We start from the raw sequence: 16660 nt of genomic DNA, 5'->3' as shown, positions 1-16660 counted from the left end.
AACTTATGTTGGCCTTCCTCACGAGTGATGACACATTTGAAAAAGTAAATAATTTTTATATTTATGACATGAAGAATTTTATTACTTCCACTAACCTTAATACTGTTGTAGAACTTTACAAGGTAAGTTCCTCAGATAGAACACCAAAGGACATTGCTCAAAAATAGATCACAGATCAGTGCACCGGTATTCTTAATGTGGTTAAAGCCCTCATAGAGGGAAACAGTCCATGGCCTGAGCCAACACGGCCGCTTCAGGAAATTTATTAATGTAAAAGAAAGAAAATTTGCATAAGCTTCTCTCATGAACAGTCACCTAAAAAATGACCCTCCATGCTTTTTAAATAGAGATCATGGACCAATTGGGTGTTAAGTGTTATGAAACCAGCTTAAGAAAAGATAGAAAACAGAGATCAATGCCTTAGAATTCAGCCTCTTCGAGGGGGCAACGTCCTTTACATTACATAAATGAACATTTCTTGGATGATACAAATGACAAAACCTCCTTTCTATATATAGGAGTCTAAGGAGTCACAATATAATCCAGCCGACCTAACAATAATAATATAAAGCCACAAAAATAACAATAGAGGGATTCTATGGGGCACAGAAATAAAAATGTGGGGGTAATAGGGGCACAACAATATAAATAAGGGGTATAACTACAATAGTAATGGGGTAATCACTAGTATTATAGGGACCCAACATGCCCCTCTCCTTCAAAAAAGTGTTGTCCTCAACGCTTGAGCAGTTCTGGATACTTCTGCATAAAATTCTCATCCTCCCATGTGGAATCTTCAGTGGATAAGTTCTTCCACTTGATAAGATACTCTGAAATTGATCGATTTCGTAGCTGTCGAGTTCTTGTTTCTGTGACTGCTTCCGGTTCCAATATAATTTTTCCTTCCTCGTCAAGTTCTGGCAATATTGTTTGAACTGGGAGCTTGTCGCCTATAACCTTCTTTAAACATGAAACATGGAAAACTGGGTGCAATCGAGAAGCTGCAGGAAGCTCCAATTTGTATGCCATAGTACCAATCTTTTCCAACACCTTGTACGGACCATAATACTTTGGTGATAATTTATTATCCTTCTTAGCTTGCTTTAGGGACATTTGCTTATATGGTTGTAGCCGTAGGAATACCCAATCACCTACATCAAAACTTCTTTCACTGCGATGTTGATCTGCCTGTTGTTTCATTCTATTTTGTGCCAACACGAGGTTATCCTTTAAGAGTTGGAGGACTTGTTGTTGATGTTCGATGTGATGTTCCACTGCCTGAACCTTAGAATTTTCTCTTAAATATGATGTGATGGATGGTGGTTGATACCCATAAAGTGCCATAAATGGGGTCATTTTTGTTGTTGTATGGAAGGAAGTGTTATACCACCATTCAGCCAGAGGCAACCATTTGACCCATTGTGTCTGTTTATCAGATACAAAGCAACGAAGATATCCTTCCAAACATTTGTTTACTATCTCAGTTTGCCCATCAGATTGAGGATGATAAGATGAGCTATGAGCTAACTGAGTACCAAGACAAGAAAATAATTTTGTCCAAAAATTTCCAGTGAAAATGGGATCTCTGTCACTTACAATAATCTTTGGGTTTCCATGTAGCTTTTGAACTGTTTCCATAAATGCAGTAGAAACTGTACTGGCTTTAAATGGATGTGATAATGCACAAAAGTGTGCATACTTGGTAAGTCTGTCAACTACCACCATGATGACACTCTTTCCCTCAGACTTGGGTAAACCTGTGATAAAATCCATTGAAACCTCCTCCCAACGTTGGCTTGGAATGGATAAAGGTTGTAATAGACCCGGTGTCTTAATTGTTTCAACTTTATTTTGTTGGCAAACCAAACATTCCGCCACAAACTTTTGAATATCTGATTTAAGGCCATCCCAAAAAAATTCCTTCTTAACCCTGTGGTAAGTTTTTAAAAATCCTGAGTGCCCTCCTAAGGGAGAAGTGTGCAATTCCATAAGAATCTTTTGTTTTAGCTGGGAATTCTTACAGAGGTATAAGCGATCTTTGTACCATAACGAATCATTTTTCCAGCTAAATGTATCAGAAGTACTGGAATCTTGTTGTAGCTTTCGAATAAGTGCCCACACTTCTTCGTCATTCTTCCATTCCTCCTTTGCTTCGTTTATCCAATCTGGTTGGATAATAGAAATGGCACACAACAATGCTTCCACATCCTCATCCTTTCTTGAGAGTGCATCTGCCACCACATTTTGCTTCCCTTTTTTGTAGATGATTTCAAAGTCATAACCCAACATCTTTGTGACCCACTTTTGTTGCTCTTCAGAGGATAATCTTTGTTCTAAAAAGTATTTAAGGCTATCATGATCCGTTTTTACCTTGAAGTGTCTTCCCATTAGGTAGGGTCGCCATTTCTTAAGTGCATGGAGTATTGCCAACATTTCCTTCTCATAAATAGCTTTGCTTAAAAACTTTCCCTTGATTGGACGACTTTCAAAAGCAATGGGTCTTTCATCTTGCATTAGAACAACACCAATTCCATTTCCTGAAGCATCACATTCCACAATAAAGGTTTTTGTGAAGTCCGGTGTAGCTAAGACCGGTGCTTGGCACATTGCCTCTTTAAGATGTTCAAAGGCCTTTGTTGCTTCCGGAGTCCATGAAAATGAATCTTTCTTCAATAATGTTGTTAGAGGTGCTGCTATTCTCCCATAATTCTTAACAAACTTGCGATAATACCCTGTCAACCCAAGAAATCCTCGCAGATGCTTTATGGATGTGGGGATTTTCCATTCCTTAATGGCTTTAATTTTGCTAGGGTCTACCTTAACTCCTTCATGAGATACAATATGACCCAAATATTCCACCTCCTGGACTCCAAAGAAACATTTGGATCTTTTTGCATATAATTGTTTCTCCTCCAATAGTTGTAGCACCTTGTCAACATGTTCAACATGATCCTTCCAAGACTTGCTGTAGATTAGTATATCATCAAAAAATACTAACACAAATTTTCTAAGGAATGGTTTGAAAATTGAATTCATCAAACCTTGAAATGTTGAAGGTGCATTGGTAAGGCCAAAAGGCATGACCAAAAATTCATAATGACCCTCATGAGTTCTAAATGCCGTTTTCGGAATGTCTTCAATCTTCATTCTGATTTGATGATATCCTGAACGAAGATCCAACTTGGTGAAGTAAATTGATCCATGCAATTCATCCAGTAATTCATCAATGACAGGAATGGGGAACTTATCTTTAATAGTGAGCTTGTTGAGCTCCCTATAATCTGGACACATGCGCCATGATCCATCCTTCTTGTGCACCAATACTACTGGAGCTGAGAAAGAACTTTGACTCGGTTGAATTATACCAGCCTCTAGCATTTCTGCAACCATACGTTCAATTTCACTTTTTTGGACATATGGATATCTGTACGGCCTGATGTTTGGAGGAACACTTCCTGGAATCAGATGAATAGCATGATCATGATCACGCATAGGTGGGAGACCTTTGGGAGTCTCAAATACCTTGGAATGATTGTCCAGGACTTTTTGGAGATCTGGAGAAATAGATGATTCCAATGTGGAAACATCTAGCGAACATAATTGTGCAATTACACCTCTTTGCTCCTTTTTTAGAAGCTTTGTCATGCCATTAGAGCTGATTATCTTTCCTGGTTTCCCTGCAATACCCCTTAATTCAACTTCCTTTCCTTCCACAGAAAATTTCATGAAAAGTTCTTGAAAATTAAAAGCTATTGTACCCAAGGATTGTAGCCATTGGACTCCTAGTACAACATCAGCACCTCCCATTGGAATGGAAAGCATTGGGCTAGTCAATACATATTCTCCCATGGATAGCTTGATATTATGGCACTTTCCAGAACAATTTATTGTTCCTCCATTTGCAATCATCACTTGACACTCTGGTGCTGGATATAGGAAGCAATTCAATTCTTTTGCTACCCTACAATGAATAAAATTGTGGGTGCTTCCTGAATCAATCAACACTATTACCTTTTTCTTCTTGATTTGTCCTTCTATCTTGATGGTTTGAGGAGTGGTAATTCCCGCCAATGCATTACAAGATATGGTCGGATTTATTTTTTCTTCATCTAGGCTTTGTTCCTGGAATATATCCTCTTCTTTTGACCTTTCTTGCTCCTTTTCTTCTTCCTCTTCACAATCTATGTAGAATAATTTCTTCTCAGCACACTTATGACCCTTTGTGTATTTGCTATCACAATTGTAACAAAGCCCTTTTGCTCTTTTTTCTTCCAATTGTTGTGGTGTCAACCTTGTAGGTTGTGGAAGACTATGGGCAACAACACTTCCGTCTTTATAGTTGTGAATGGTATGCTTCCTAGTTGCCATAATTTTGCTTTCCATTTTTCTTGCTAACCTGAATGCCTTCTCTAATGAATCAGGTTCCCAAAGGCGCACATCATGTTGGATATTATCCTTTAAAGACCCTATGAACACATCAATCCTATGCTCCTCTGGAATATCTTTTACCCTTATGTTCAATTTTTGGAACTCCTCAATGTGCTCCATTATTGAACCCTTTTGTTTGAGACTTATCAATTGGCTAAAAAAAGTGTTGCTTTTTGTATCCTCATAATGTGCTATCAATTCTTCCGTAAAAATTGCCCAAGTGATAAATTGTTTACGAGAACAAAGCCATTGATACCATACAAACTGATTTGGTTCCAAATATAAAGTTTCCATACGTACCTTTTGTGTGTTTTGCACATTATTGAGATCGAAGAATTGCTCCATCTGTAATATCCATGTGGCGGGATCCTTGCCATCAAACTTCCTCATATCGATTTTTGGAACATGGTGAGTCTTCGATCCAACATTAGAGTCTATGGAATCATGATTAACATTTCTTTTGTTCTCATCATGAGTTTCCTTTAGTACTCTTTCACCCTTAGTGACCATTTCTTGTAGCAACTTATTCATATTTATCTTCAATTCTTCCATCTTATCATCCATGCCATCAATTTTAGTGTCCATTCCATTCACCAGCTTCCATGCCCTTTATCTTAGATTCCACGCCATTTATCTTAGCATCTGTTAGCTTTTGTGAGCGTGACATTTGTTGCACTTGTTCTTGTAATTTTGATATATCATGTAGCATTTCTTCCTCTTCTTCATGAGTCATGCTAGAGCTTTCAGGTTCCTTACTAGGTGTTTGCATTTTCTTTCCTCGGGGCATCAGTTACCGATAATAATGCTTACTATGCCCTTTGAATTCCGTTAAACCAAGCTTACACAAAAATTTAAAAAAAAACTACACACCTTTTTTCACTTTATAGAAGCCTGATATTGAATCTGATGTATCTCTGTAATTTCGGATCATCCAGTTCTGAAATTTCTACCTGTAGTAGGCTTCTGCGTCCTCTTTCGAATGCCACAAGTCTGAGCCAAATTGGATTCTCCAAGGAAGCGTTATGTAAAATCTCCCACAGTGACTTGCTTTTAGACTGGTTTAGTAGAGCGAACTTGTACGATGTGCCATGAGTCACTGTTTCAACCTTTGAATCTGAAACACACATACAAGAAACTACAGTCTGTCCTCTTTCTGTATCTTTTTACGAAATTTCAATCCGATCATCAGAGAGAGAGTTATGACGATTTTCCCCAGGTCACCTGTTTTGAATGTAATTCAGGAGTCTGCAAAAAGGCAAAATTCCTCAGATCATATCTCCGAAAATATCGCGCGAAAATCTCTGAAATTCGGACCCAAGGTTCAGCGCCAATTCTTCTCAAATCGGTTTTTTTTGCGACTTTTGAAACGTCACAGAAAAACAGTTATAGCGAAATTTCCACGATGACCTGTTTGGAACAGCAAAACCCTAGAATCCAAAGCTCTGATACCAAATGTTATGAAACCAGCTTAAGAAAAGATAAAAAAGAGAGATCAACGCCTTAGAATTCAGCCTCTTCGAGGGGGCAACCTCCTTTACATTACATAATGAACAATTCTTGGATGATACAAATGACAAAACCTCCTTTCTATATATAGGAGTCTAAGGAGTCACAATATAATCCAACCGACCTAACAATAATAATATAAAGCCACAAAAATAACAATAGAGGGATTCTATGGGGCACAAAAATAACAATATGGGGGTAATAGGGGCACAACAATATAAATAAGGGGTATAACTACAATAGTAATGGGTTAATTACTAGTATTATAGGGACCCAACATTAAGCCCCAGATCAAGTGCCGGTAATACCAAGGAGAGAATGAACCATCGGATCACTTCATGTCTAGAACATATCTAAAGAAACAAAATTTACCTAACTATACACTAGACCAAGTTGTACTTAATTATTTCCTATGTGTCGGAATATCCTAACATCCCCCTTAAGAACAACTTGGGATAGGATTGAAGGAGGTACACAGATGACACAATAGGAGAAGGAAGGAGTCATTAGAGCCTATCCCCCCTTAGTGACAACTTCCTTAATTCCAACCATAAATCGAAGTTTAGTAAACTTCGCCTCTGTGAGAGCCGTTGTAAAGATGTCTGAAACTTGATCATTGGTTGAAAAATATTTCACTTCAAGAACATGGTCATGAATGAGCTTTTTTATGAAGTTCATTTGTAGTTCAATGTGTTTTCTGCACTGATGTTGGACTTGATCTTTGCATAGTTGAATGGCACTTTTATTATCACACAAAAGTGTAATCGAATGTTGTTGTTGAAAACCAAAAATATGGAAGGATTTGACGAAGCCACAATGCTTCCTTACTAGCTTTAACGGCGCCACAATACTCTACTTCTGGTGAAGAATGAGAAATGGCACTTTGTTTCTTGCAAGCCCATGTAGTAGGTCCAGAACCAAGAGTGAAAACATAACCAACAGTAGAATTCTGATCATCAGTGTCACCAGCCCAATCAGAATCAATGAAACCAACCAATAGAGGAGATGATTCTACGCTATAATGAATCCCAAACTAAACTGTACCTCGAACATAAAGAAGTATTATTTTTGTTGATTTCCAATGAATTTCATGTGGGTTTTCCATAAATCGAGAAATAATGCCAACAAAAAAGGAAAGGTGAGGATGGGTATGGGTTAAAGAGAAAAATTTTCCAATAAGTTGACGATATAAGGTAGCATCAACTTTAGGGGAAGTACAAGTGACTAAAATTTTTCCTTTGGACTAAAAGGGAGAAGGGGTTGGTTGACATTCTTCCATGTGAAAGTGGTGTAGAAGACCACAAACATACTTGCACTGGGAAAGGGAAATACCTTCTTTTGATTGCAAGACTTGAAGACCAAGAAAGTAATGCAAGTGTCCTAAGTCTGTCATTTCAAAATGATTTTTAAGGCTAGACTTCAAATGGTTTATAAGGTTGGGATCACTACCAATAAGGATAAGGTCATCAACATAAAGAACAAGAATGATAAGAGACTTACCCGCTTTCTTGGTGTAGACAGTATTGTCAGAATGACACCTAGAAAGGCCAATATCTAAAAGAAAGCTATCCATTTTGGCATACCAAGCCCGAGGGGCTTTCTTGAGACCATAAAGGAATTTCTTAAGTTGACATACAATGCTGGAGTTTGTTTGTCTAAAGCAAGGAGATAATTCCATATAGATTTCTTCATGCAAGTCCCCATGCAAGAAGGTGATTTAACATCCATCTAATGGACTTCCCATTTGAAAGAGGCAGCAAGGAAAAGAACAAGGCAGATAGAGTTCATTTTGGCAACATGGGAGAAGGTTTCAGTATAGTTAATGCCTTCAAATTGTGAAAAACCCTTAGCAACAAGATGAGCTTTATGTTTATCAACTTTTCCATCTAGTCCAAACGTGGTTCTGTAAACCCATTTGCATCTAACAAGTTTTCCTCCCTTTGGAAGAGGAACAAGGTCCCATGTATCATTTTCCAATAGTGAACGATATTCCTCATTCATAGCTACGTCCCAATTTGGATGGCCTGAAGCTTATACAAAAGTGTCAAGATCATAATTCACTGAATATTGAGCCAGAAAAGAAGAGGATCTATCGGCATAGAACTGTACGACATTGACCTATAGGATCACCTGCTGCACCCTGAGTAGAACAGACCCATTTTGGAAGTTGAGGAGATGAAGGAGGATCCGGAGAAGGTGGGGGAGGATTTTCATCCTCGCTGTCATCATCTGAAGAAGAAATATTTTCAGAAGTAGAAGGGATAGAGAGAGGTGGCACATCTATCAAACTAGGCTCATAGGTCAATATATTTTCAGAAAACTTTGCATTTCTTCTAATGATAACATTTTTTGATTTAGGTTGAAGAAGCCTATATCATTTTACATCTTTAGAATATCCAACAAAAATACATTTGTCACTCTTACGTTCTAATGCTTTATGTTTCTCATTGGGAATATGGGCCCATGCTTCACTTCCAAAAACACAAAAGTGACTTACATCTGGTTTAATTGAGCTCCATGCTTCTTCTGTAGTGATATTCTTTAAAACCTTAATAGGAGTGCAATTTACTATGTAATTTTCACAGTTAATTGTTTCTGCCGAAAAATTAAGACTAAGCCCTTTAGATTGAAGCATACAATTAGCCATTTCATTTAAGGTGCGATTCTTCCTTTCAGCTACGAAATTTTGTTGTGGAGTATATGGAACAGTATGGTGCAATTAATTTCCATGCTCAGTGCAAAAGTTGATGAATTTGTTGTTAACATATTCTCCATCATTATCAAATCTTAGCTTAAGAATTTGATGTTTAGATTGTTTCTCAGCAAAGGCCTTAAAGGCCAAGAACATGTTAAAGACTTCACTCTTTAGTTTTAAGAAGTATACCCAAGTGTATCTAGAGAAATCATCAATGAAAGTTAAGAAATACTTGTAGCCAGAGAATGAAACAACTAGAACTGGACCACATAAATCACTATGCACAAGTTGTAAAGAGGTTGAGGCATGCCAAGAGGTGAACGTTTTTCAAAATTATCTGATGATGTTTTCTGAGTACACATCCGGAACAAACACCATCTTTGCAAGATACCATAATAAGACCTATCACCATATTTTCTTTACATAGATTTTGAAGGGAGTGATAGTTTAAGTGACCAAATCGCTCATGCCAAAGTTTTTTCACTCCATCATTAATAGCAACAAATACCAAGGGAAGAGTTGATGACCCAAATTTGTTAAAATTATACAAGCTTGTAGAATCATTAGCAATGCCGGTAGCTAAAATCTGTCTAGCATCTCTTAGGTCCTTCAGTACAACATCATGAGGTGAAAATTCAACTATTTTACCTTCACCTGAATGAATTATCTGATATACAAATAGAAGGTTGTAGGATAAGGTAGGAACACATAATACATAATTAAATTGACCATTGTCTATATGAATAGTTCTATTCCCTATAACACTAAGAGATCTATCATCACCAACATATATATGTTTGGTGTTACAATCATTTAAAGAAGAAAACATGGCTTTGTTTTTGGTCACGTGATAAGAAGCTCCAGAATCAATGAGCCACTAATGAGAATAAGAAGAAGAAGATACATTTAGTGCATAACCAGACCGAGATTCTTGAAAACCACATGTAGAAAGTGTTATTCCTAAAGATGAAGTTGAACTTGAAGAGTGCTCCAAATGGATGTTATGATTCTTCAATGTTGCTTCCAAGGCTTCCATCTTCTTAAAGCATTTGGATTGTACGTGGCCATCATGGTTACAAAAGTTGCAATGTCTATCAGTCTTCTTCCCTTTGTTTTTAGTTGCCTTATTATTTTGTTGAGTTGATTTTTCATTTTGAGACTCAAATAGATTAGGACCCTTTTTTGGTTTAGGACCATTCTTTTTAGGATGCTTCTTCTTAGGATTCTTTGAACTTGGTTGTTGCTGGGTTGCTAAGGCTTTCTTAGAAGAGTTTCTAGTATTAAGAAGACCATGATGTAAGAGTGTTTTTTGTTCTCTTATTGAAGAATCACAAAAGGCATCAAAAGAGGGGGACTTGTAGGCTTGTTCTTGAGAAATAAAGGCTCCTCTAATAGAATGGAAGGTGGAAACAAACACAGAGTAGGCTGGTCCTAACTTAGTAAGAATGGAATATATAAGGCTACCATCTTCTTTCTTAAGCTTAACACCTTCTAGGAGAAGTCTAAGGGTCTTGAACTTGGACAAAAAAAAATCAATGGAAGAAAACTTATTGGGGTCCAACGTAAGCATGTCATTTTCAATTTGATGGGCTCTAATTTCATTTTTAATTCTAAAAGCTTTATTGAGTTGTTTCATTGTTTCATTGGGGGTAACAATTTCTGCGACATGGAATCTAAGGTCTGGAGAAATAGACATCCCTATCAACCCACGTGCTTGATCTTGCTTATTTTCCCATTTGGCTTGCTAATCTTCATCTTTAGGTTTAGACTCTTGGCCTGAGACTATTCTATAAAGACCTTTACTTATAAGTAAATCCGCAATGTAGGATAGCCATTGGAAGTAGTTGCTTCTATCATGAATAACCATGCATGGAATTTCCATTTGAAAATACACTGAAGTTGTATATGTTGAAACTAAGTATTCCTATTGGCTTGATGGGGCCTAACCCAGGTTCAGAGTTACTTAGCCAAACAAATCCTTACACTACTGGACCTTTTGGCAACAGCCTACTGAGCACGGACTGAGGTCTCACCCAGAGCAATATGGGGGGATGTTGGAACCAAGTTTTTGCACCCTTGAGATGTCTGAGGAGTCAATTTAGTCCAACTATGAATAGCTCCGCGCAAGTCACTTCGCACACTGTCTTGACCCGCGATACCTCTACGATCCATTACACTCACCTTCACGTAGCCCTAACCAATGACTGAGGTACTTTCGCGCTGCTAAGGCAGCGTTCTTGCGCTATCTCCCCAAGTTGCACCGCGGATCTTACTTATCTTCTTACAACTGTTGGTTAACTTTGTAAACAAATACTTTATCTTATATTCCCTTAATCAACATAATCATATAAGTTCGTGCATATAAACAATAAAAATGCAATTCATACCCAATATATTCAATGCATAAAATAGGAAATAGATACATAGAATAGATGCAAAACTTCTTCTTTATTACTTCTCTAATCGGTTACAAACTCGACTCACCCTGCACACACAGCTGCAGGGGTTTGCACACTCAGCTGCAAAGCCTTCTCCTACTCTACAACCCAAAGACTCAACTCTACACTTAGATAAGACTCAATTCTTCATTTTCATTCGGTGTTCATTGCCTATTTACAACTTAGAGCCAAGCTCTATTTATACAATCACATGACCCGCGTACCATGGGTAAATCTCTAAAGCTAACATTACATTACAAAAATGAGGGTGGAAAACCCTATGACTCATTTACAATCTTCGTGCTCCATGCCCATAAAATGTGGAGTCTTTACATCGGACTTAGTCAAAATCTAGGCTTTAAGCCCCAAACTTGCCTTGGGGGTTCCTGTGCCTAACAGGCCCCGAACACAAACATCGTGACTCACCTTCAAGTCACTCTATCGGTGCGGAGATTTTCGTACAGAGACCTCCCAACTCTGCCCGAACTGCTACAAGATCAGCAATGCACTGAGCAGCTACCTGTTGTACCTCCTTCACATGTTGTTTAGAGACCGCGGTACTTGAACTTCTTCCCTGCATCTACTCCCACGTTCCCTGCATCTGCGCAAACTTGGCTTGGATCGAGGTTCTGATGACAAAGGCCTCATCAATCCATGATTGGACACACACCTTCCAAACCGCTTCCTTATGTCTCGTTGCATCTACCTACTCCTTAAGCACTTTTGACTACTGCATCCCAACGAGCCTCTGAGTAAGGGCCACCGTCTGCGTAGTCCCTTTTATATCATCTTATTTTTGTTGTAGCTCATTCGCCTTTGTTTCTAAGCGCTATATGTTTGGGTCCTCCTGCAGAGTGGTGAGGACCTCGAACGACTCTTCCAAAAGTTTGGTGCAGTCCTTTACTACACTATTGATCTCCTCTATTCCCGTTGTGATGGCGCTGGTGTTTTGTTCCCTCACCTCTGGTGGAATTGAAGGTTACGCCTTCAACTACAGCTCAGCTATCTGAAGGTTCAGATCCAGTTGAACCTTAGCCATTTCTTCCCGTGCCTCGCGCACTCCTACTACTAGCTTCTAGATGCGCGCCTCTGTGGGTGCCTCTGCTGGGATGGCTAATTCAGGGACCATCTGGCAGGCCTCCTCAACGACCTGCACTAGTTGCCTGTTTTGTGACATGACATCATCGCGCTGCAAGCTCAACTATTCCATGTTAATTCGTTATTCACTCATTACTTGGAGTGCGCGGCCCTCCTTAGCTTGTAGTTATACAGTTACTCCGTCCTGCAAAACATAAAGTGTCTTCGGAGGGAGCGCAGCCATGTTGATCCCCACCCATTTTAGTGCATTGACCATAGGCCTATCAACCTCATTTTCTGTAACGAGTGCCCCCTCTTGTAGCACTATAATATTGGTCATGTGGGTGCGCAAAATTTCCTCAGCTATGCTCATTCCTATTGCGAGGCTGGTCGATAGAGTACCAGCCTAAGAAGTGCACACCTGCAACTCCTGTATCTGTGCCCAAAGGGCCCCCAATGCCATATGATTTTCCTCTGTGAAGTGCTAGAGGGCCTCCGTGGTGACTTTGTGCATTGTCTCCCCTTTTTCATGCAGATCGCCCTCAGTGAGGGTGACCAGGTCGAAAGAAGTCCTAGAGGCTTTTGACTTCTTCCACGGCCCCACCTGCTCTCTTGGGCACTGGTGCTTCAACTATGTAGACACTGTCTGTGGGTTTGCCCCACCTTCCTCTGTCTCAGCCTCTTCCTCAGGCGACGATGACTTATGGCCCTAATGCTCCTTCTCTATTGCATGTTTCTATTTTTTGGTTTCCTTCTTCTGTTCTGTTGCTACCTTTGTAGCATCCCACGCCTCATGCGCCTTTGTTGTTGCTGTCTCTTTTCTTCTCTTCTCTGCCAACTGCACCATCCACAGTTTTTCCTCCTCCTTCTTCCTTTGTGCAGCAAACTTCTCCATTTTCAACGCAGAGATGGCTAGATCATGCCACTCCAATGGCCATGACTCAAGTATGATGAATATGACATCGTCCGTGGCCAGGTATGGGAGCTTGTTCCACTTCTTCGCAGGGTCCTTACACGCCCTGATATAGATGTGATGGAAATTCACCTTGAACTCCACGAAGCTTTGTAGACTATTATAGACAGTGGGTGATAACTGCGGCTTGCGGTTAATCCCCATTGTGATTTTCATCTCCATGAACACCTATAATATCTTATTGTCTCGGATCCTTTACATGTCTTCAGTGGCCCACAATGAAGCATACTTCGTTGCCTCTGGAAGATCCTTCGCAATTGTGGGGAACTAGTTGTCCTCAGGAACTTCCCAAGCCACTAACACTATGGATAGCAGAAACCATGCGTAGTGAAAGGTCTTCTCCTATTCCTATGCCTCATGACAATTCTCCAGGAACTCTCTACACAAGTATTATGACCAGTTAAGCTAGACCCCCTCTGTGCACTGCACGACAAGTGCAACCACTGGCGTGGGCAGCTCATCCGTGCGACACTTCTGCATAACCTTCCCAGCGAGTATCTACATCACAACCCGAACTACAGTGTTGTTGATACTAGACATCATGTACCCTTGTTTCTTCTTCTCTAACTTGAATTTTTTCTTCATGGCCTCTGTGATGGCCAAGTCATCACTTTTACCATTGGATATGCCCGTTGGGTCCTCCCCTTTGCAAGGAAGTCAGGTAATTCTATGAATCAGGTAGTCCGTGAGGGGGATGGGTTCCTCCAGCCATAAACACCCATCATGCATCAGGTAGAGCAGCTGCCTAATGAAAAATATAGTTATTGTGGCGCGATGGTAATGCAAAACATAGAGCAGGTTTAACAACCCTTCTTTCTCTACTCCGCACAACCACTTGTGCAGCTCCAACTCTATAACTCCTGCCGCAATGTTTTTCTTTGGCCTCATGAGCTACGCAATTGCCAAGTGTGGGAATTTCTCGTGGTCCACAAGATCCCAGTCTTCAAACGTTAGACCCGACAGCCATCCCAAGTGCGCTCCTTCAAAAATGATATCATCGGGTAGCAGCAGAGTCTGCAGAGAGCTCTTTCTCTCATATAGATCCTTGGGCACCTTTGCCTTCCCCTTCTATGGAGGAACATACGTGGGTAGCCTAGTTGCAAGGTCCGTTCCCTCGGTTTCTTCCTCCATTTCTTCGTCCTCTCCCTCTTCTATGAGGATGTCCTCAAGGTCTTCCTCCTCCTCGTAAGTTTCCAAATTGACCGCCTTCCCCTTTTCTTCCATGGTCAGTTTAGTTCGTGGTGAGTTTCTAAGGGACACGTGCACCAAAACCATGGGTTGCTTATCTTTCTTGGGTCTCGACGTGCATGGTGATTTAGGGATTTCTGTGACTATCCCGATGCTCTCATGGGCATCTCCTACTATCATGGCCTACTCGGCCTCTTCAACAGTCATCTCTCTGATATCTTTGGCTTCTTCAGACGCTGCCACCTTGTTTTTCCAGAAATCTCTCAATTGCTCAGGTAGGTGTTCACACAATGCCTTTAACTCCAATAGGTCACATAGGTCTGGGTTTAGAAATCTCTGGGCACACGACAACTCAATTCTCAAATGGCCAAGTGTTGTTTTCTGGGTAGCCCTTTGCAATTTACGACGCCTTTTGAATTTGAATTCAACCGTTGCACCCAAATCCGTTCCATTAATGCTCCCTTAGCGAAAGATTTTCCCAAATCTATCCCATAAAGTTTGTCTTAACTGCCTGTCGCCCGCTCCATTTGGTCTCAAACCAAGCATCACATCGTGAATAGTGACTATAACGGTCGCTTTCCAGCCAACCCGCGCCGTAGCGCGGCTACCCTTGCACTGTTGCGGACCTTGTGACACTTCGCTCCTGCGTACTATCCTGTCATCACACAGCTCTCAAGAAGAGTATTTTATAGTCTCGTACCTCCTTTCAACTACCTAGAGCGCTAAGACTGTGCTTCCCACGGCTAGTCAGGTGGTCGGGCCACTTGTATACAGCTTCAACCGACTACCATTTACTTCTCCTGGGAAGAGTTTGCCATTTGACTTCACCAACTACATCGCGCACTTTACCAACTGCATTTCGCACCATCTATGATCCCCTTAGTAACATACGGTCCAATCCAAGGCATCAAACTAATCAACTCTTAGTGGTAGTCCCCAAATTCACAAACATAATCGTGCGCATCCTGTTTTATCACCACGGTTTTTTAATCAAGAAAGTCCTTCTTTATCCCTTCCTTAAGCTTCTTAACTTCTGCTTCCACCATGGCACTTTTCTCTGTCAACCGAACTCTTTCATTCATGAGTTCTTAGAGCCTAAGATCACCCTGTTGGATCTCTTCATCCAGTCCCAAGCGTTTTTCTTTGAGCTCTTATAACTGCGCGATCCATTCTTCCAAGGCAACGCAATCCATCATATCCGTGGGCACTGCTATGCATGGACTAGGCATGATATACTTCATCGTCATTCTAGTGTTCCCTCCATAAACCAACCTAGAGGGCATCTGTCCTATAAATTTCTTGCACGTCACCCTATAAGCCCATAGTACTGCTAGTATGCGCAGGTCCCAATCACTTTGCTGCGCATTACATGCCTTATTCGGTGTTTCGCACACTTCGTTAAAGGCTTTCGTGTGGATAAACTTCTGCGTGGTCATTGTCTCCACACTCCGTCATTTCAACATGAGGAACCGTTCGCATGTTTCCCCCCCAACACATGGTTATTGACCATATTTCCCAACGCGATGTTCATGTGCATCTGCATAGGTTGTTTACCATATGCCTGTACCCACCTAGACAGATGTGCGCGCAAACCATCCTATCCATTGTATTTATCTGTTAGCCACACTTTAGGCTTCCCAAACTGTGTACACATCATCCTACTACATTCGCACCAGTCGTCAAAGCTTCCTTTATGCGTACCCCACCACCTCATAGGCGTAGCACGCAGTACCTAGTTCAAGGCCTGGAAACGTTTCTTTTCCAGCACCTCACTTTCAAATCTATCCAAGAAAGCATCTACCTCACCTAATCCATCATAAGTAGGCAAATCTCTCACTTCTATCAATACATAACGCAGTGATCTTGTCATCATATTACAGTTCAGCGTGGTTACCTCGTGTAACCGGTTCTGCCATCGCTCTATCTCTTCATCAAAATATGAAGTACATGAGCTTTTGCGCTCCCATGAAATTTGTCCATCTGTAGTGGGATTTACCCAGCCTTGCTCTCACACGGTTATCTTGTAGATATACGCCAAATCATCATCACTTTCATAGTAGCGCATCGATTCTGTGTAGCGTAATCCTTTAGCAGGGTCCAAGGGTATAACTACGCACAGAGACTTCTTCTCAAAAATCATCTTGCACTTCTTCAGAGTAATCACCCTGTTCATGTCAGTGGCCTAACCAATTCCTAAGAGTATGAGGTAAGGATTATTGTCATCAACAATTTCTATCACCTCAAAGTCTGCTAGCGTGCTCACTCCCTCAATATCCATTGTGATTACCTGCAGTCGCCCCAGGGGTATTATCTTCTATTGGTTCACCATTTGCAGCTCAATATGAGACCACTGCA

General features: G+C 40.5%; 1 pseudogene; it reads right to left on the bottom strand.

The window, feature by feature from the left end:
* Positions 1 to 14341, bottom strand: part of LOC149255522 (sucrose-phosphate synthase-like) — a 110242-nt pseudogene extending 95901 nt beyond the window's left edge.
* Between the last annotated feature and the right edge of the window lie 2319 nt (positions 14342 to 16660).

The sequence above is a fragment of the Pinus tabuliformis genome, chromosome 7 (genome assembly GCF_031772625.1).
Source record: "Pinus tabuliformis cultivar Carrire ecotype Pingquan chromosome 7, CPIR1, whole genome shotgun sequence".
Taxonomy (NCBI): domain Eukaryota; kingdom Viridiplantae; phylum Streptophyta; class Pinopsida; order Pinales; family Pinaceae; genus Pinus; species Pinus tabuliformis.
The sequence above is the reverse complement of the archived record's forward strand: the minus strand, read 5'-3'. Positions and strand labels throughout refer to the sequence as shown.